This window comes from Lygodium microphyllum, chromosome 20 (genome assembly GCF_053477565.2).
Source record: "Lygodium microphyllum isolate KBCC chromosome 20, Lygodium_microphyllum_v1.1.10, whole genome shotgun sequence".
Taxonomy (NCBI): domain Eukaryota; kingdom Viridiplantae; phylum Streptophyta; class Polypodiopsida; order Schizaeales; family Lygodiaceae; genus Lygodium; species Lygodium microphyllum.
In genome coordinates this window covers 32,871,983-32,890,721 of record NC_141154.1, presented here as the reverse complement: position 1 = coordinate 32,890,721, position 18,739 = coordinate 32,871,983, and the positions used below count along the sequence as shown (strand labels likewise).

The 18,739-nt window shown below is 36.8% G+C and overlaps 1 pseudogene; it reads right to left on the bottom strand.

Moving 5' to 3' along the window:
- Positions 1-18,290, bottom strand: part of LOC148018819 (uncharacterized) — a 69,266-nt pseudogene extending 50,976 nt beyond the window's left edge.
- Between the last annotated feature and the right edge of the window lie 449 nt (positions 18,291-18,739).

The window sequence follows — 18,739 nt, the reverse complement described above, 5'->3', positions numbered from 1 at the left end:
ACTATCATTGATTGTCAGTGTGATGTGACTTCTTGTTGGAGGCTTGGTTACTTAAGAGATGAGTCAAGAGTGTTGAGGTTTTGGATGTTGGGTTGGGTTGACATGTAGGAGGGGAGACCTAAGTAGGCTCGAATCTCACCTCTTTGGAGCTACAAGTTGTGATTAATCGTGCATCTACTAATTGAACATGGATATGCTTATTGATAAATCTCAATGCCACTCCCCTCGAAGTTCAAGAGAACAAAGAAGAAGAGTCCAATCTCAATGGTGACTATCAATTTACACTTATCCAACAAGAATTCCTTCTCTGTAGGAATTTAACTTTGCATCCATGGGCTGCAATTGTAGGGTTGTAAGATTTTTCAATAACATTAAGGAAGTGTGTTATAATCCTACTCCTTATCAATAAGTGCATTAGGAAGACTGACTTGCCTATTGTAAGGTGGATAGAAAGGTAAGTGGCAAGAACTAGAGGCTCATCTTCCATTTCTAAACTAGTAATAGTAATGACTCAAACATTTACGATGGGGTTAGTTGGATTTGATGTGGAGTATGGTGCAGGGATGTGTTGTTGCTACTACTCAAATTTTTTATACAAGGTCTATTCTACTCAGAGTAAGGGATTGTTGTTATTTGCCATGGGATGTTCATGCGAATGGTGTCGAAGTGGATAATACTTCTTTATTTTGCTACCATTAAAATGGCCCATGGGCAAGCCATCTAGCATTTCTAGCTCAACATTTCTTGTATTGTTGATTACATGGATGTGAAAGGTCTAAGGTGTCAACGTTTCAGCATTTTCTTATGACTTTTAATCGAATAGAGAAAGTAAAATCCCCCTTCTCAAAGGATTATTGCTTGAGCTACTTGTCCAAACTAAGCCTTTCTTAGCAATTTAGGACATGAGTGGCTAGTAAGCATTTTTCACTCAAGCATTCAATCTCTTCTAAGTGGTATCGCCAAGCTTTAGTGCATTCCCATCATTCTTGTAGTAGAGATGCATAGGCTAGGGACTAAGAACTCTATGAGCATAAGGACATCTATGCCAAATGTAAGTCAAGAGGGGGGACATTCTTGTAAGCTATTCAATAGGCCTATAGTGCAACCATAAGCTTATGATCCTAGTTGGGGATAATAACAACTAGATTTCTTATGGATGACCAACAATGTAGATAGTAAGTTCTTAATCACTTCATTAAGGAAGTGTGTCCCTTGGTTACTGATGATTTTTATGGGGCAATGAAAAACATGAGATGACGTACTCCTAAAGAAACCGTGCAGTGGTTCATGCATTGTTTTTATGGGTTTCCTTGGCCTCAACTAATTTAGTCATGTAATCCGTGGCTATGATGATATATCAAGCCTATGAATATTGTGTGGTTGAATTCATGGGTCCCATGAAGTCTATACTCTATTTTTCAAAAGGTTTGTGGGAAATTATTGATATGAGTTCCATCTTCTCCTTTTGAATAGGTAACTTTATTTGTTGGCACTCATCATAGTGTTCAACAAATCTAGCTATATTGTTAAAGAGAGTGGGCCACCACGATTGGGGTTGAAGCACTTTTTGGGTTATGGTATTTGCATCAAAGTGTCCTTCAATAATGCCATTGTGTGCCTCTTATAACACCTCCTCAATTTCATTCTCATAGATCCACCACCAAAGAAGACTATCCTAAGGAGACTGAGACTTAATCAAAAGTCGTGTTAGTTAAGTTTTTTCAATTGGTCATTCTAGTAGAACTTTCTTGAGAATATGCACCATGTGGTCAGTCCAATAAGGTGCGAGGTCTAAAAAAGGATCTCATGATTGCTCCTATCTTAAGACTCGGCCTGAATCAGACACAGTAATATGCCGTGTACATATTGATACTGCCCAAATTGTCATTAGAGAGGTGTTGTGCCAACCCAGTGATTAAACACAGTATGGATTTCCGTGTGAGCTTTGTTGTTGCTAATAGCTCACCATTGTAGAAGTGAAGTATTCCACCATTGAGAGAGAGGGGTGAGCAATCATTTTCATTGCAAAAAAGTTGTTTCATGATCTCCTTGCTTTCCTTTTGACTTTCTTCATTGAACATTAGGCATTATGGTACCTTGTAAGTAAACCTTGTGCCATGGCACACACTAGTAGATGGATCTTATTATTGTTGAAGTTTAATATCTTGATTGTTGTATAGAAAGTGAAACAACACTTCATTGTCAATAACTTATCATAAGTGACCAATGGCCAGAAGGCCACATGTATTGACAATCAAGTTCTTGATGCTCATCTGTTCTACCTTAACCAAGAAGCTTAGCTCTTTAAGGTGTGGTATGATAGATTTTTTTGAGAAGTTTACCTGCTGCATTGACTTACTTGTGCATGAAGTGACAAGTCTTGGCTTCTTATGAAGAGAGAAAGTAGTAAGTCATGCTTGAACCTTTAGAAAGTAAAGTCTACTTGTGACTTGGAGTTAGGAATTTAGGAGATAAGTAGTAGTAGGTTTGAATTGATTATAACAATATGGTAATGGCAATTATAATGAAGATTATATATATATATATATATATATATATATATATACACACATGTATTATTGTTTACATACATGTATGTAGCGTGCTCCTGACGGGTAGACGGCATATAATGACCTTGAAGCTGCGCAGCGCAGCAGGAGTAGGTGCACGCATCAATGCTACCTTGTAGGCACGACAATGCGAGGACGAAGGAAGTGTGGCTGTTGATTGGTCTACGGCAGAAGAGCGCTTGCGAGGACGACCGTTGGAGGGAGAGGCGCTTGAGGATGTGGGGGTGGTAATCTATATCATGGACTCCAGTCCAGAGGTGGGATCCCGCCTGCATGTATGTATGCAGAATTGTACCCCATTGGAGTCTCAGACGGATGCCAACGTGATGCGCTTTTGCCAGCCAACAGGCCGCTGCAGAGTCCAGACTGCAGTGCGTGTGGTACCAATCCGTATCGCCCGCCCTGCAACCAATTGGCGTCTTTCAGAACTTCGAGGGCTTCAACGCAAGCTCACTTCAATGACCATCGGGCCTTTCAGCGCCCCCCCCCCCGCTCGCATGAATGGCCTTTCAACAACCCCTTTGAAGAGTGTTCTAGCTTTCAAAATCTTGACCTCCTTCCCACCCTTGCATGTGGGGCTAGATTAAGTTGGGATTTTCTTTTCCCTTTTTTAAGCGTGGAAAACTATTTGATCTATCCTTACATCTTTTGTTTTCATGGAAAATAAGTCTTTATCCTCGTCTAACTTTTTTCCATTGACAATCTGAATCCCATTTCAGAGAGGAACAGATAATGCAAGACAATGACTCCTTTAGTAAAGGCAGATTCACTGATTTATCTTAGCAGGACGAGATGAAAATAATGAGTAAACTACATGTCAACTTTTGTACTTTTCAAATCGACTCTAAGAATGACAAGGGACTCTAATATCTAAGTATGTGGGCCAAATTTTCATGGTTCCTAAATGGAAATGTATTTGGTTTGAGGTGTTCGAATCACCATTAAAAATGTGACTAATGACCACCAACAAACATAAACATAAAGATAAAACCAATGGATAAATGAGGGATAAAGACCCAAGGACCACTAGACAAAAGGTGGATGCAATGCAAGTAATTAAGATGGATTTTCATTGTCCACCCACCTATCAGTTGCTTGATAGCAAATTGTCATTGTCAACTTACCTTGAGGTAGCCCTCTTTTATCCATTAGTCTCTAAGACTTTACCCATTTGTATTATAATAATATTCACACTTCTTTGTGATCGTTGGGACTTGAACCATTGGGCACATTAAATCAAGTCCTTTAGAGAATTAAAAACCCAATACGACCTCCTTTTGATGCCAACACAAGTCTAGGTAGCCCTAGAAGTGACACATTGAGTATATAAGGGTCAAGATGCGAGACACCTCATAGTTGAGAGAAGAGGTAAGTATGTTTTTCTTGAATGTCAAAGAGGGGGGCCATTTTGCTACCTTTCAATTTTCTTAACACAACATTTAGAAAGGCCTTCACCTTGCCTTCAAATTAGCCATCAAAATAAACACTTAGTAGTTGGTCATACTCACATTAGAATTGAAATGATAGCATTCATGATGTGGATCTAAGTAAGTTGGCTTTTAGAAGCATATGAAAATGAAAAAGAATGTCCTTCAATCTCCCCTCCACTCTCCTCTTCAAGAAAGCTAAATTTTCCTAAGTTTCATTCAACAAAAAAAGGTTCTTCTTAGATCTTTTTTTGACCCTATTTGCCTCAAAAGCCCTATGAACTATTGTGTGTTTCCACTTTCATACACCCAAAGCCACAACCTATTTCATATTTTTGGAGAACTAATTATTTTCTCATAGACCCCATGTCTCCATCCTAAATGACATTTTTTCGAGGGTTGAGAATCCCATACAGCTTTTTGGGGTCCTTGTTAATAGTTTGTATTTCTCCACGATAGATTACATGAATCTTATTTGAGCCACTATAATATTAAAAAATTTTCAACATGTTTACTTGTAAAAGCGTCTAAAGAAAACTTTCTATAGGATATACAACCCCCTTTAAAAACCTTTCTCAATCCCCATGGTACGAATTCCTCCACCATAGCATGTAGGAATCTTGAAATCTCGCACTCATTTGAGTTATGATTGTGTAAGTGCGTACACTTAGACCTCATTCATTCCATAATTTGGTTGTGTGTAATGACCTCCTCCTAATGGAATGATCTTAAGTAGTAGGAGGTCATTCAAAACATTGTGTCACATGGGTCCAACAAAGGTAGTCCTTAAACCCCGTTTAATCTCATCTTTTCCGTACAAAAGAATATTGGCATTTATATGTCTTATTCATTATTGAATAGAAAAATGGTGTATTTTATCCAAAATAAAATCTCAAATAAGTGGTTTTATAAATGGCTCTTAAATGCATGTAACATATATGGTAGATCCCCCCTCTAGAAAATCATTTCCCCAGTGGATGCACAAGGAACAAGAAACCTCATCTAAAGAGAAGTTTACTCACTACAAGTCATTTACAATATGACTATTGTTGAGAAATAGGCAAATGATGTATGCTGCAGGAAAAGGTGCTCTGTATCCCATAAGCACAGTGAGGGGAGTGGAATAGCTGTTGGAAAGCTATATAAGCTTGTACTTGGTCCTTATTTCAATGAAAAATGTCACGATACCTTTCTCTTTCAGTTAGTGTCTTTGTCAAGTGTCATTTTCCATTACACAAGATTGTGTTTATGAGTCCATGCTTCCATCCTGAAACCTAATTCACTTGTGTAACAATCAATCTAGTCATTGTCTATGTCACCATGAGTCTAGTCTTCATCTTCCAACCTCCATAGCTATCATGCTCTAGATCTGTGTTTTCACTGCTATTCACAAGAAAATCATGTGTAATTAGGCCAACTCCTTACCTTGCACTTTGGAAAGATGGCCTAAGCTATTTTGAACATGTATAAAAGCCACCCAACTCACCATAATGTATCTACCATGCTATTATTTAGTTCCATCCTTGTAATAAAACCATGCTTATAGATGTTGATGTCTCTATAGCAACAAAACTCTATTTTTATGTCAAAATAAAAAATGTATATTGTCCCAAATTGATCTACAAGAATCGATTCTAGGTGACAAAAATACTTTTTCATAGCCTCAATATCCCTCATTATGATTAGCATCTTAGGGGGATTCAAATACTTGTAAGTGTATAATCGCAGAGACCATCAATACAAATTGGCTTGCCTCATGACATGGTACCATTCGATGAAAATAAAATCCCCCCCCCCCCCCCACTTCTACCACTTTGGGCCTAAAAACAATATGCAATGCAATAGCCAAGAAAAAACACTCCAACCTTTGCTCTTACAACCCTAAACTCTTGCACTCATCGTGTGCATGTGTTTTATGAAGAATCTATTTAAATATTTTTTGTACACATAATTAAAGTATCCCTTGAAAGGTTTTAGGCATTGATACATGGGGTGCCTACAATTGACATAAAAATGTATAGGCAAGTTGATATGTAATGTAACCTATGAAAATGATGATGTCATTCAAATACATGTAAGTGTATCATGTCACTACTACCCTACCCCCCCCCCCCCCCCCCCATCCTAGTAGCATCTAGGTAGCATCAATAAATCACAATTGGAGGGGGCGTGGTGATTGAAGCCAAATGTATGTTACAAAAAAAAAAAAAGCAAACCATCCACCTTTCTAATTTACATGCAACTTCTAATGGAAATGCTTAACATTCAAATCCAACTCGATTCTAAGCATCTCATTTTATCCAATTGATTATGTAGCACAAACAATTGCCCATTGAAAGTGGCCATAAATAGCTCGATGCACCTCACACACGCACATGCACATGCACATTCACACATGCACACACACCCACACACATAGGCACACATTAAGCTACATGTAAAGCTCTCTTGGCATCCATTGATTGCTATTGTATTCTATATTGTCTTGTTCTCTTCTATCCTCAACCTATTTCATTGGAGTCCCTTGACATTGATTAGACATACTCATAAATATTTGTAGAGACCAATGCATGATACATGCTCAAAATTCAAATGTGTTGAGATAATTCAAGCAATAAGCTTACATGATTGTGACTAAGGCCTACATTTGACGGGGATGCTTGATATTTCATATGACACCTAAGTTTATTCAAATACCTTTCACTTCTAAGTCTATAAAACTTTATAAATCTAAGTATATTATACATAATGTCATTGAAAAATGATAGATATTGTCTTAAAAAGAACATGTTGTTTGATTAGATTTTTTTTAAAAGAACTTGTTTTCACAGGCAAAAATGTAAAAAACAAGAAAAAAAGCCATCAAATTTCGGTCCTCAAGTATAAAATGTACCTTTCATAATAATTTTTACATGCAAACATATTTTCCTTTTATCGTTGTTTCAATATGTGATATTGCTTTTGATATTCCTTTATAGTTTGTACATGCTTCAACACATAGATTTTATAATAGCTTTAAACATTTGAGTTGATGATTGATGTGGATTTGGTGGAGTTTTCTATAATTTTTTCTATTGTTAGCATATTAGGAATGAGATATGGCTACACTAAGGTCTAGATGAGCTTGAATTAATGTTATTAGACTAAGGCCATAATAGTGATATTAAATTAATGTGATAGGTCTATCTACCTTTGCTCATACTCAATAGCTATGGTATAATATCCCATCTCTAATATTCTTATAGCAATTTCATTGCCTTTTCCTTGGGGATGAGTGAGATTACCTTTCTTGAAAGTCGTGATGATCTTAACATTTGGAAGGCTAAGGTGTATGTGTTGCATATCAAAATCAAAGTTACACTTGGCCGCTTAATTGAAAGTTCTTCATCAAGCACAATTTCCTTACCAACACCCTCCTAGTTTGGAAACACATAAAACATTATTAGCATGCTTTTAGGTTCCACTTATATTAGAATCTTCCACTTTCCTAACAATGAATATAAATCTCCCCCATCTAGATTGATAGTTATGTTTGTTGACACAAGTTCAACTTGTCCAATTTTATCTCATGCATCATGAGTTAGAATATTGAAATCGACATCTTTCTTTATGAGAGAATCTATGATGTACTCTCTCTTTGCTATGAGTTTGATCCTAAGAATTGCACATGATACTAGCTCTTCATCATCATGGTCAAGTTTTATGGCCTTTGTCTTTCTCACATTAGCCTTGTGGGCCCAATGATGGTAATATTGCATGCTTTTTCCTCAGGGAAATGTAGCATGTATGAGTTATACCAAACTCATTGCTTCTATGGTCAAGCATATTCTTGGAGGCATTCCTCATTCTTTCGACAATTGTTTGACATATACCCAAGGTGATCTGTCTCTCGACTCTAGATGCAACTCCTTTCCTTTGTATTGTTGAATCTCCTCATAAGAAGTTATAAAAAAGTTTGGATACCAAGCCTTCGTTGTCTTTTTCTCTTGGGTTAAGTATAGGCTCATCATGATTTTCATCAAGACTTCAAAAGGTGTGAGATGTGTAATTTTCATCACTTTTGGAAATAATACAAATGGGAACTAGTCCCCTTCCTAGTGAGGATGGTCTATCAATAGTGAGTATGACCTCTGGGCATTATCAAGTCGATACTTCTTGAAATTTCCACAGTCCAATTTCTAGTTTCCTTAGTAGTCTTGAATATGGAGCATGTTGGCAAAGGTTATTGCTTGCTACTACTGGGAAGATCTTGGCTACACCATAGAAATCCCCAAAATATCCTAATGATGCTAGGAAATGGCTCAAATGGACACTCTTGCACACTTGATCAATGTAATGACAAATTAACAACAATGAATACAAGAAATCCAACCAAATATCAAAAGAAATATAAGCACCCATACCAAGTTTGATGTTTTGCTAACTCAATTTCTTTTTCCTCTCCTCTTCTCAACTATGGTGTATAGTGTTTATGTAGAAAATAGCAATTTCTACATGAACCTTGGTGACACGTTTCTTGGACCATTAATAGAGGAATGAAGATTCACCATGTAGAAAATACCAATTTCTACATGAACCTTGGTGACACGTTTCTTGGACCATTAATAGAGGAATGAAGATTCATAAGACCAAAGAAAGAGGAATCCATATCTTTGAAATGGAAGCAAATGGCAACTTCTTGTTCTTGGAATGCTTCACAAATCAAAAACTTGAAGCCCTTTGATCCTCTCTATCCCTCCCCCCTCCCTCTCTCTTTGTGCATATATGTGTTTTCCTTTGTTTATTTATTCTCTAATGTCTAAGAATCAAAATGCAAGAATAGCATGCTTGTAGGTTTTAATGTATTAGGAAAAATATGGATTCAAAAATGGGCATTTTAGGGAGTTTGACTTACTCTCTCTCCTAAAACATGGGGCCACTGTGAATTTTTATAAAAAATCTATTGAACCTTGGATATTTGGAATGTATTTCTCAAGCTCTTTCTATAATTAATCTATAGCATAGTGTCATATTCTTCATATTTCAAAAGATTCAAAAATGATGTGGCCCCTTGATGTGACATCCACCCTCCACGGATGTCATATCCATGGGTCACATCAATTTGGAATCTTTTGAAGAATCTCATGACATCCTATTGATTTAAAAAAAAGCTCTAAAAGTACATTCTAAATATTCAAGGTTCGACAAATTTGGAAACTGTTTGCAAAAAATTTAATGTGCCCCCATTTTTTAGGAGAGGGAGTGAGCCAAACCTCCTAAAAGGCGTATTTTGAGTCCAAAATTTTCCTAATGAAAAATGGTTATGGATACATGCATATCTAATCTATTAAAAAAAACCATTATTACTTGTAGATGTGGTCGTATTTATAGGAACATGTGGTGATTGCCTGTCATTTAATGATTGATTCCAAGTGATTTTAAATACACTCGTAAACCCACATCATGGTCTCGCATCCCTTTCAGCTAGCCTAATAGAACATGACCCTATACCCTAAACTTGGATATATCACTCCATGAGTACTCCTAACACTCCTATGGTGTTAGTCCCCATTGTATCACCATCTTCGAAAAAATACAATTGTCACTATGAAGGTCAAGCCACTCCTCTTACAGAGGATAAAGGACCACAATGCCTCTATTTATCAGGAAGACTTACAACAATCTACAATAATGAAACAATTTTTTGAATTGAAAGAACATGTTTCAAACATTTAAGTAAATTTTCATATAGCTTTTAAATGAATTATTTTACTTTTATATTAAACATTTGTGAGATTGCATTAACTTAGGCATCTTGTTTGAGTCTACAACCTTCCTTATATCCCCAAGAAAATGTGAGAAGCCCTTTAGCACATGGATGTGCCTTTGTACTTTTAAAATTGCTTAAACCCATCTAGCAAAAAAGTGCCATGCACTTGTAATGATCACATGAATAAGAAAGACTCCCTAGGAAGATGGTACCAATATAGTTCTTCGCACATGTATACTCAAAATTTCTTAGGGTTAACCATATGTGACATTAAAGATTAGGTCCCAAATCTTAATCACCATCATGATGTCCATCTACAATAGCATGACCCATTGATGACAAACTTTTCTAGGTAGTATAACTTTTTATATGTTCAAAATTTGAGAATACTATAAAGAGGAAAGCTTTACCCATTTGTCAAATCTATTTTTATTAGATAGAGCTTTTAGAATTTGAACAATTATAATCAAATACTTTAGTCCTACAATGACCTTGGATCTATAATTCACAATAATAAGCAAAAAAACTTGTTTTGGGTAACTCTGGATCCTATTTTGATAAGCTTATCTTTGCAATTCACATTTTATCATAAGAACATGATTTATAGAAAAATTTCTAGCTATAACTCTCTAGATATACTCTTTTTATTTTCAATATTAGGCTTCCAAAGTGACCTAGACTTGGTCAGATTTTCAAGTATAGACTTATGTAGATTTCATTGAAATCTAAATATACTATAAAATAAAATTATGGCTTATAGAAAGAGGTGCACATTTTTTGAGAGATGCTTTTGATCAAATATATGTATTTTGAAAGTAAGGTGTAGCTAAAGATATGGTTTTGGTCCTCTTTTATAGTCTTGTACAAAAAAAATATTTTTTATTCATTTTTAATAACTAATTTAACAAATTTATACTTAGTTTGAGATGTAACTAAATAGATACACTTGTTTGAGATTATAGATATTTAGATATGCTTTCTAAGATATGCCTTGTAAAACACATAAAGTTATAGCTTCTAAGTCATGTTTTCCCAAATCCTTGGTGAATGTTGAGTTATTTTAATTTTACAATATGCATGGACTCGAATGATTCTTGAATAATTAGAATATAAGGTTTTAGCCATCATGTTGGAAGAGAGGGAAAGAGACAGAGTGGAGCGGAAGATGAGCCTCAGTTCATTGTTGTTTTTCTTCCATTATTCTTCCATCATACTAACTGAAAGAGACTTACACACATAGGTATGACTAACCAAGACTAACTGTGGTTAAGCCACTGACTACATTGACTTATTGAATGTCTGACATGTGTACAGCTATATCCGACTAATGTCGATCACACACATAAAGATAGATTGACTGAAGAGTAATGGGAGCTTGATATTCTAACACTCCCCCTCAAGCTCAAACCATCTGATAAACTCCAAGTAGCTGTCTGAAGTATATGAACTTTTCTTTACCAAGAGACTTGGTAAATATATCTGCTACTTGGTCTTCAGTCTTCACATGAATCAAGTCAATTTGCCCTGTAAGAACCATTTCTCTGATGAAATGGTATTGAACCTCAATATGTTTGGACCTAGCATGGTAGACAGGATTGGTGGCCAACATAACATTGCTGAGGTTATTACAATGCAATCTCACTCTGCTTTCAAGCTGTATTCCCAAGTCTTTCAACAGTTTCATCAACCGAATTGCTTCGCAAGCTGCTAAGGTAGCTCCTCTGTACTCAGCTTCTATACTAGACAATGCAATAGTAGGATGTTTCCTACTCTGCCAACTAATCATACTACTGCCCAATCCAAATGCATAACCATTGGTTGATCTCCTATCATAGGCACAACCAGCCCATGAATTAGCATCAGTAAACCCTATCAAGTCAAGAGACTTTCCATATGCATAAAACAATCCATACCTATAGTACCCTTTATATATCTCATGATCCTCTTGACTGCATCTAAATGTGGTTTGCGAGGCTTCTACATGAACTGACTAATCAACCCCACTACATAACATAAGTCAAGACGGGTAATAGTCAAGTATATCAAGCTGCCCACCATCTATCGATACATGGTCACATTCTCTATGTCATTCCCAACATTAATTTGCAGCTTGACATTCTAATCAAGAGGTGTCTCCATAGGCTTGCATTCATCCATACCATACTTCTGTAACATGTCATGAGCATACTGTTTCTGTAGCAGCCATATACCTTGAGGCATAGAGACTACCACAATCCCAAGAAAATACTTTAGTTCACCAAGGTCTTTGACTCTGAATTCAGCCTGTAAACATGATTTAATTTCAGCAATGCCCTCTTCATCATCTCCAGTGATGATAAGATCATCTACATAAACCATTAGAAACAAGTGATGTATACAACCTGTAAGTATCTGACTCCTTTTCCTACAGTTCAAGACCAGTTTCTTGCTATTCAGGACAATGTCCTGCAATTCAGGACAATTTTCTTGACAACTTGCTTGCTATAAATTGTATTCCAACAATGAAAAAACATAGTCAATTGAGCATAAACCAAGCTCAAATCAGTTCAAAACATTCTATGGTAGTGGTAAAACATCCCAGCAACAAACTATGTCCATACAAGTATATGTACTGTATGCAAGTAGCAATACCAAATACAGCCAGCCCACTGCTATAACCATCAGTATTTTCTATGTTAAAACAAGAGTATTCAGACCTCAAAAGAGCTCCAAAACATCTCATTCAGTTGTTGCCACTCTATGCAGGAGTTGATACAACCGATCAGAATAGATTGCATGTATATCAAGTGAAGATGATAGGTATCCTTCTTGCAGACAATAACCAATCAATACCCTGGTATAACCAGCAATACATTATTCCAAACTTTGGACTTTTAGCACTCACAATATCCTAAAAAGCATCTACCACTCAAGTGATATGATCCAAGCATTTGTCACTAGCAAATAAGCATCACAAATACTTCAACCCTATAGGTATATTGCTTCCAAATTCAGGACAACAACTAGTTCACTATTTCCAGCCTGCAAATAAGCTCAAAAACTGAGCATTTAACACTCCAATATCATGCTCAAATGCATGATAATAAGGACATATACATTGTTAGGATGAAAGCCACCAGTGCCCTGGAATCACTTGCTATTTATTGTAGTAAACAACTAGTTTGCAGAGGTCTGTGTTGAATATCTCAAAATCTGTGAGGTATTTGAAAACACTTTCTTTTGCAAAGTTGTAGACCAGATTGAAATGGCTAGAAATTGTGGGCCGTTTCTCCAAAAAACATTTTTGTAGCAAGATATAGCTTCTAGAAAAAAATGGGCTACATGCATAATCTCCTTTGATGGCGTTTTCTTTAGATCTGATGTCTTGATGTAAAATGGCCACTGCCAAGCCTTCAGGCTTCAGGCGTTCAAGCTTTGATACCATGTTGGAAGAGAGGGAGAGAGACAGAGTGGAGCGGAAGATGAGCCTCAACTCATTGTTGATCTTCTTCCATTATTCTTCCATCATACTAACTGAAAGAGACTTACACACATAGGTATGACTAACCAAGACTAACTGTGGTTAAGTCACTGACTACACAAATTTATTGAATGTGACACGCGTGTACAATTGTATCCAACTAATGTTGATCACACACATAAAGATAGACTGACTAAAGAGTAATGGGAGCTTGATATTCTAACAAATTAGGCTCCCAATCGATATAATTATTCTTAGAAATAACTATCCTTAATAGCATATGCATTATAGAAAATGTTTACTAGCTAGAACTCTTTAGTTATGATCTCCAAGTAATTATAAACCATATGTTTATTGAATAGGCTAGCAAGATTTAATTATACTTATTATATTTATATATTTATATCAAATAAATTTCATAAATATGAAACACACACACACACACACACACACACACATGTATGTGTGTATATGTATGTATGTACTGTAATGAAGAGAATTGAGTAGGGAGAAGAGAGGAGAGAAGACTGCAGAAAGGAGAGAGAGAAAGAGATAGAAGAGAAGAGAAAATGACTAGAGAAAGAGAGGAAAAGATAGGAAGAGAGAGAAAGAAGGAGAGAAAGCCATGAAAGCTGGAAGGAAAGTGAAGAGACTTGATTAATTGATAAACAAATGCCCTAACTATGTCTCTTTACACCTTATACATCCCATCGGTGTGACTGGGTATTTCCCTCGTGCTAAACCCTTGTCTTTCCCATTCTTTATATTCCATCGCAACCCCAAATGTTTTTTCTCTCAAAAAAGAAGAAGCAATTATCGGTTCAATAGTGGGGTTGTAGAGTATTACTTTTTTCAACATTATAAGTGGTAAAATGTATATGAAGAAGATCAAATCCATGTGGAATTGGGGTGTATAGATATGTATATGATATGAACATCATGTGAGAGTAGGCAAATAATGAGTTTGGCTCCCAATTCTTGACACTTGGGCTCCTACTAATAGTGGATAGCATGTTGTCCATAAAAAGATTGCTATACAAAATCAACCCTAACTTTTTATGAGCTTCTCCAAATGAGACATGTAACCTATCAAATGAAGCACTTAGAGTGTATTTTCAACTTGTATAGGTTACATTTGGTTGTCAGTATTGCAGGGTCAAAACTGTTTCAAAAAAGTGTGCTATTTGGAGTCCAAATTGGGCCAAATTTAGCTAGTCTTTAGACGAGATAGAATCCTCAAGATAGGGGAACTCCTCCAAAATAGATCTTGGTCTTCAAGAAGCATCTTCCAATGGTAAACATTTAATTAAATATTCTTTGATTGGATGAGTTCTAAGCTTCTTTTCTCATAGTCCAATGACTCCTCATCACAATTTGCCACTCTACCTTAATGGGCTAATGTAATTCAATGGGAAAGCATTTCAATCAATCTGTGGTTGATTTTTCTACAAAAAGAGTACTACCACTATCTACTAGAATAAAAACATATTTTCCGTTTATTTTTCCTTGTATTTTCAACATATTTGGATTCCTAGAACTCATCCATATATCAATCGAGATAGAGCAAATGGAAGTGGTAGCATCTGAGGGTATGGTAGAGCTAGTCCCACCTAGATCATAAGGCAAATAATATCAAAGGAAAAATCATCTAAGGGAGCATAGAACCATTCTTGTCTTGTGCTTTCATCATAATCCTCATGACCAACATATATCACATTATCAAGATCCTCATCATCTTCTTCCACATCCTCCATGACATTCGTACTATTGAGTTTATCTTTCTTGTAAACACATTTAGATGCATGATCAACCATGTACTTTTCCCTAATAGAAAACACAACCCTTTCTCTTTACACTCTTTAAAGAGGTCCATTGAGATGAATTCTTACTCCCCTTGGCTACCTTAGGTTAAAGCATTTCTTAGTTTAATTACAACTTGTTTTGTGTTGCTTGTTGCCCTAAATTTTGACTATTGTTTTAAAATGTTAAATGGCAAGTAAGTGGGTAATTTTGGGCTAATGTAAGGAATATTACTCCCCCAAAAAGTATCTCATTGGGGGACTTTGTCTAGCTGTAGTCCTTTGCTGTCCAAAACTATGTTGAAATCCAACATCCTTCTTATATTTTCACACATATCCTTCAGCCATCTCTATTGTTTGGAAAAGTGTAATGGGATTTTGAGCCATTACATGGGTGGAAAAATTGGGCTCCAACCCCATATATACTTATGAAACTTAGTGTCATACATTGTCAAATTGAGAAATTGGCTTGTATATTTTCTCATGGATAAGCTACATTGGTCCTGTTGATACCACCTCTCCTAGCCAACCACGCCTCTTAATCAAGGAGAAAAATTTGTGCACCATGTGCTCTTTGAAGTACTCCCATCCATGGATAGGCTAATTTTCACACAACACATAGCACCACCCAAGTATGTGCAAAACTCTAAAGGTGGAGAGTTGCAAAATGAATCTTTTACTCCTTTGTCTTGGGGTAGAGGTCAAAACAAAATTCCAACTTGGTTGTCCACTCTTTGAGATTTGATGGGGACAATAATTGCCCATTGTATTTGGTAAGAGTAATTTTGTCATGGATCTCCCAATCACAAGTACCTTGTTGCCTATTTAAGACATGTTGGCCATTATAGACATGTTGGTTATTATACCCAAGTTGCCTAATTTGGCTATGTTGCCCATTTTGTCCATGTTCCCCATTATTATCATGCTACCCATTTTGTCCATTATGAAGCCGAGGTCTACATAAGAGTAACAACTGACCTAAAATAGTTGCGAAAGGCTCTCATAGGGTCCTTGATTTAGGGGGGAGTGAAGAATAAGAAGGGAGATGGAGGTTCCTTGCTGAGAATCCATGGAAGCTCTCAAGAATGAAAAAGAACTCCTCTTTGTAGAAAAATTAACTATAGTGCAAACTCTCTCCAAATCTTGTGAGCCTTCTTTAATCAAGAACCCCTAAAATTTTACCTTAAAATTGGTGTGACAAGCTACTAAAGATGATATGAGTACCTCCAACCTGGCCATGGCTTGTGTAGGATCTCCAAGAAAGGTTGCGAGCACCTTGTGGTACTCCTTCACTGCTCCTTAGAGCTCTTGTTCTTGCTATAGAGTTTTTCTTTTTTATAAAATGTAACTGGGTGGGGAAAGGGATAAAAGAAGGGACCAAAGACCAAGGCTTTGATACCAACAATAATGAAGTGGATTGAGGAGGGAGAAGAGAGGAGAGAAGATTATAGAAAGGAGAGAGAAAGAGAGAGAATAGGAGAGGGAAAGACTAGAGAAAGAGAGGAAGAGAGAGAAAGGAGAGAAAGTCATGAAAGCTAGAAGGGTGGTGAAGAGACTTGATTATTTGATAAAATGATGACTAACTATGTCTCTTTACACCTTATATACCCCTTTGGTGTGGCCAGGTATTTTTCCCATGCTAACCCCTTATCTATCCAACTCTTTAGATGTATGTATGTATGTATGTATGTATGTATGTATGTATATACGTATGTACGTACGTACATACGTACGTATGTATGCATGCATGCATGCATGCATGCATGCATGCATGTACGTACGTACGTATGTATGTATGTATGTATGTATGTATGTATGTATGTATGTATGTATGTATGTATGTATGTATGTATGTATGTATGTATGTATGTATGTATGTATGTATGTATGTATGTATGTATGTATGTATGTATGTATGTATGTATGTATCTATGTGTGTGTGTGTGTAGAGAGAGAGAGAGAGAGAGAGAGAGAGAGAGAGATGTTGATTCAAAATTTACTAATATTTATAATAACTTTCAATTTGGATAAATTTTGGTAGTTGAGCTATAAGATTCCAAACATTCTATGTCAAAGAGAGGAACTGGGAGAGAGAAAGAGGAAAGACAAGACTGCAGAGAAGAAGAAGAAGAAGAGCAAAAGAGAGAGAAAGACAGTTACGAGGAGAGAGAAAGACTAGAAATAGAGAGAGAAATACTAGAAGATAGGGAAGGAAGACATGGAAGCTTGGAGAGCAAGGTGAAGGAGAAAGAAGACTTGTATATTTATCTGATGATGAAAAATCAAGTCCCTACACATTTTATACCTGGCCAATGTAGCCGGTATTTTCCCCTATATTTTAATCCCCGTGTATCCCGTGCATCCCCATCTCTTACATTCCATCCCCACCCGAAGGTTTTTTCCTCAAAAACAAAATGGGCAACTATGACAGAGTAGGGATGGCAGGCCTGAGTACTACTCAGCTGCATGATTACAAGGGGTTATTCATTGAGTCATATGGGTGAAGTGTGTGTAATGGGATCATACGTATGGTATGAGATATGGGTATGTGTTTGGGAAGGAGTAATTACAATATATACCCATTTATAGTGATCCGTCACCCTCTTGGATCAAAGGGATATCCACCATAATGATCGTCCAAGGGGGAAGGATCGTCATCAAATAGGCATTGTCAACCACCTGGATCAAAGGGGTATGAAGAGGCATCCCCAAACTCCTGCCCCAAATAGGCATTGTCAACCACCTGGATCAAAGGGGTATGAAGAGGCATCCCCAAACTCATAGCCATTATATATGGGTTCATAGCCATCAATGGCTCCATATGCATCCTCATCATAGGCATCTACATCAAATGGAGTAAACTGCTCTACACCTGACAAGGTATGAGTCTTCATGGAGCATGAAGTGATGCATAGCCTCAGCAAGATCATCATTAGAGGGATCCATGACATCCAAAATGTCAGATTCAGCATGCTCATATTCTGCCAAAAGTGGCCCATATGGCTCTTCACCAACTAGGGGTCCCTCAGATGCCTCATTGTCCTCTTCATAAATTTCAGGTGGATCATCTTCCTGCTGGTCATGATCTGCAAGATGCACATGATCCCCATGATCCTCAACATGTTGTCCATGATTTGCTTCATGCTGGTCATGATTTACAAGGTGCGCATGATCTTCATGATATTCAACATACTGCCCATGATCTACTTGCCCATTCATTTGAAACTGCAGCCATTGCAAAAATTGAAGAGCAAGGTTGTCCATGGTGGCTCTCAGCTGGCGCATCTCCGTCACCAATTAGGAATTGGGAGAGAGAAAGAGGAGAGAGAAAACTGCAGAGAAGAAGAAGAAGAAGAAGAGCAGAAGAGGGAGAAAGACAATTATGAGGAGAGAGAGAAAGACTAGAAATAGAGAGAGAAATACTAGAAGATAGGGAAGGAAGACACAGAAGCTTGGAGAGCAAGGTGAGGGAGAAAGAAGACTTGTATATTTATTTGATGATGAAAAATCAAGTCCCCGCACCTTTTATACCTGGCTAGTGTAGCTGGTATTTTCCCCTATATTTTAATCCCCCGTGTATCCCGTGCATCCCCATCTCTTACATTCTATCACTTGTATTATTATTATTATGTTCACTCTTAGATATATGTGAGTAGAATATGTCTTTAGAGAATTCCAAGAACTTGAGATTTTTACTTTTACTAGAAATCCAATTTTTGATAGGAAATATATCC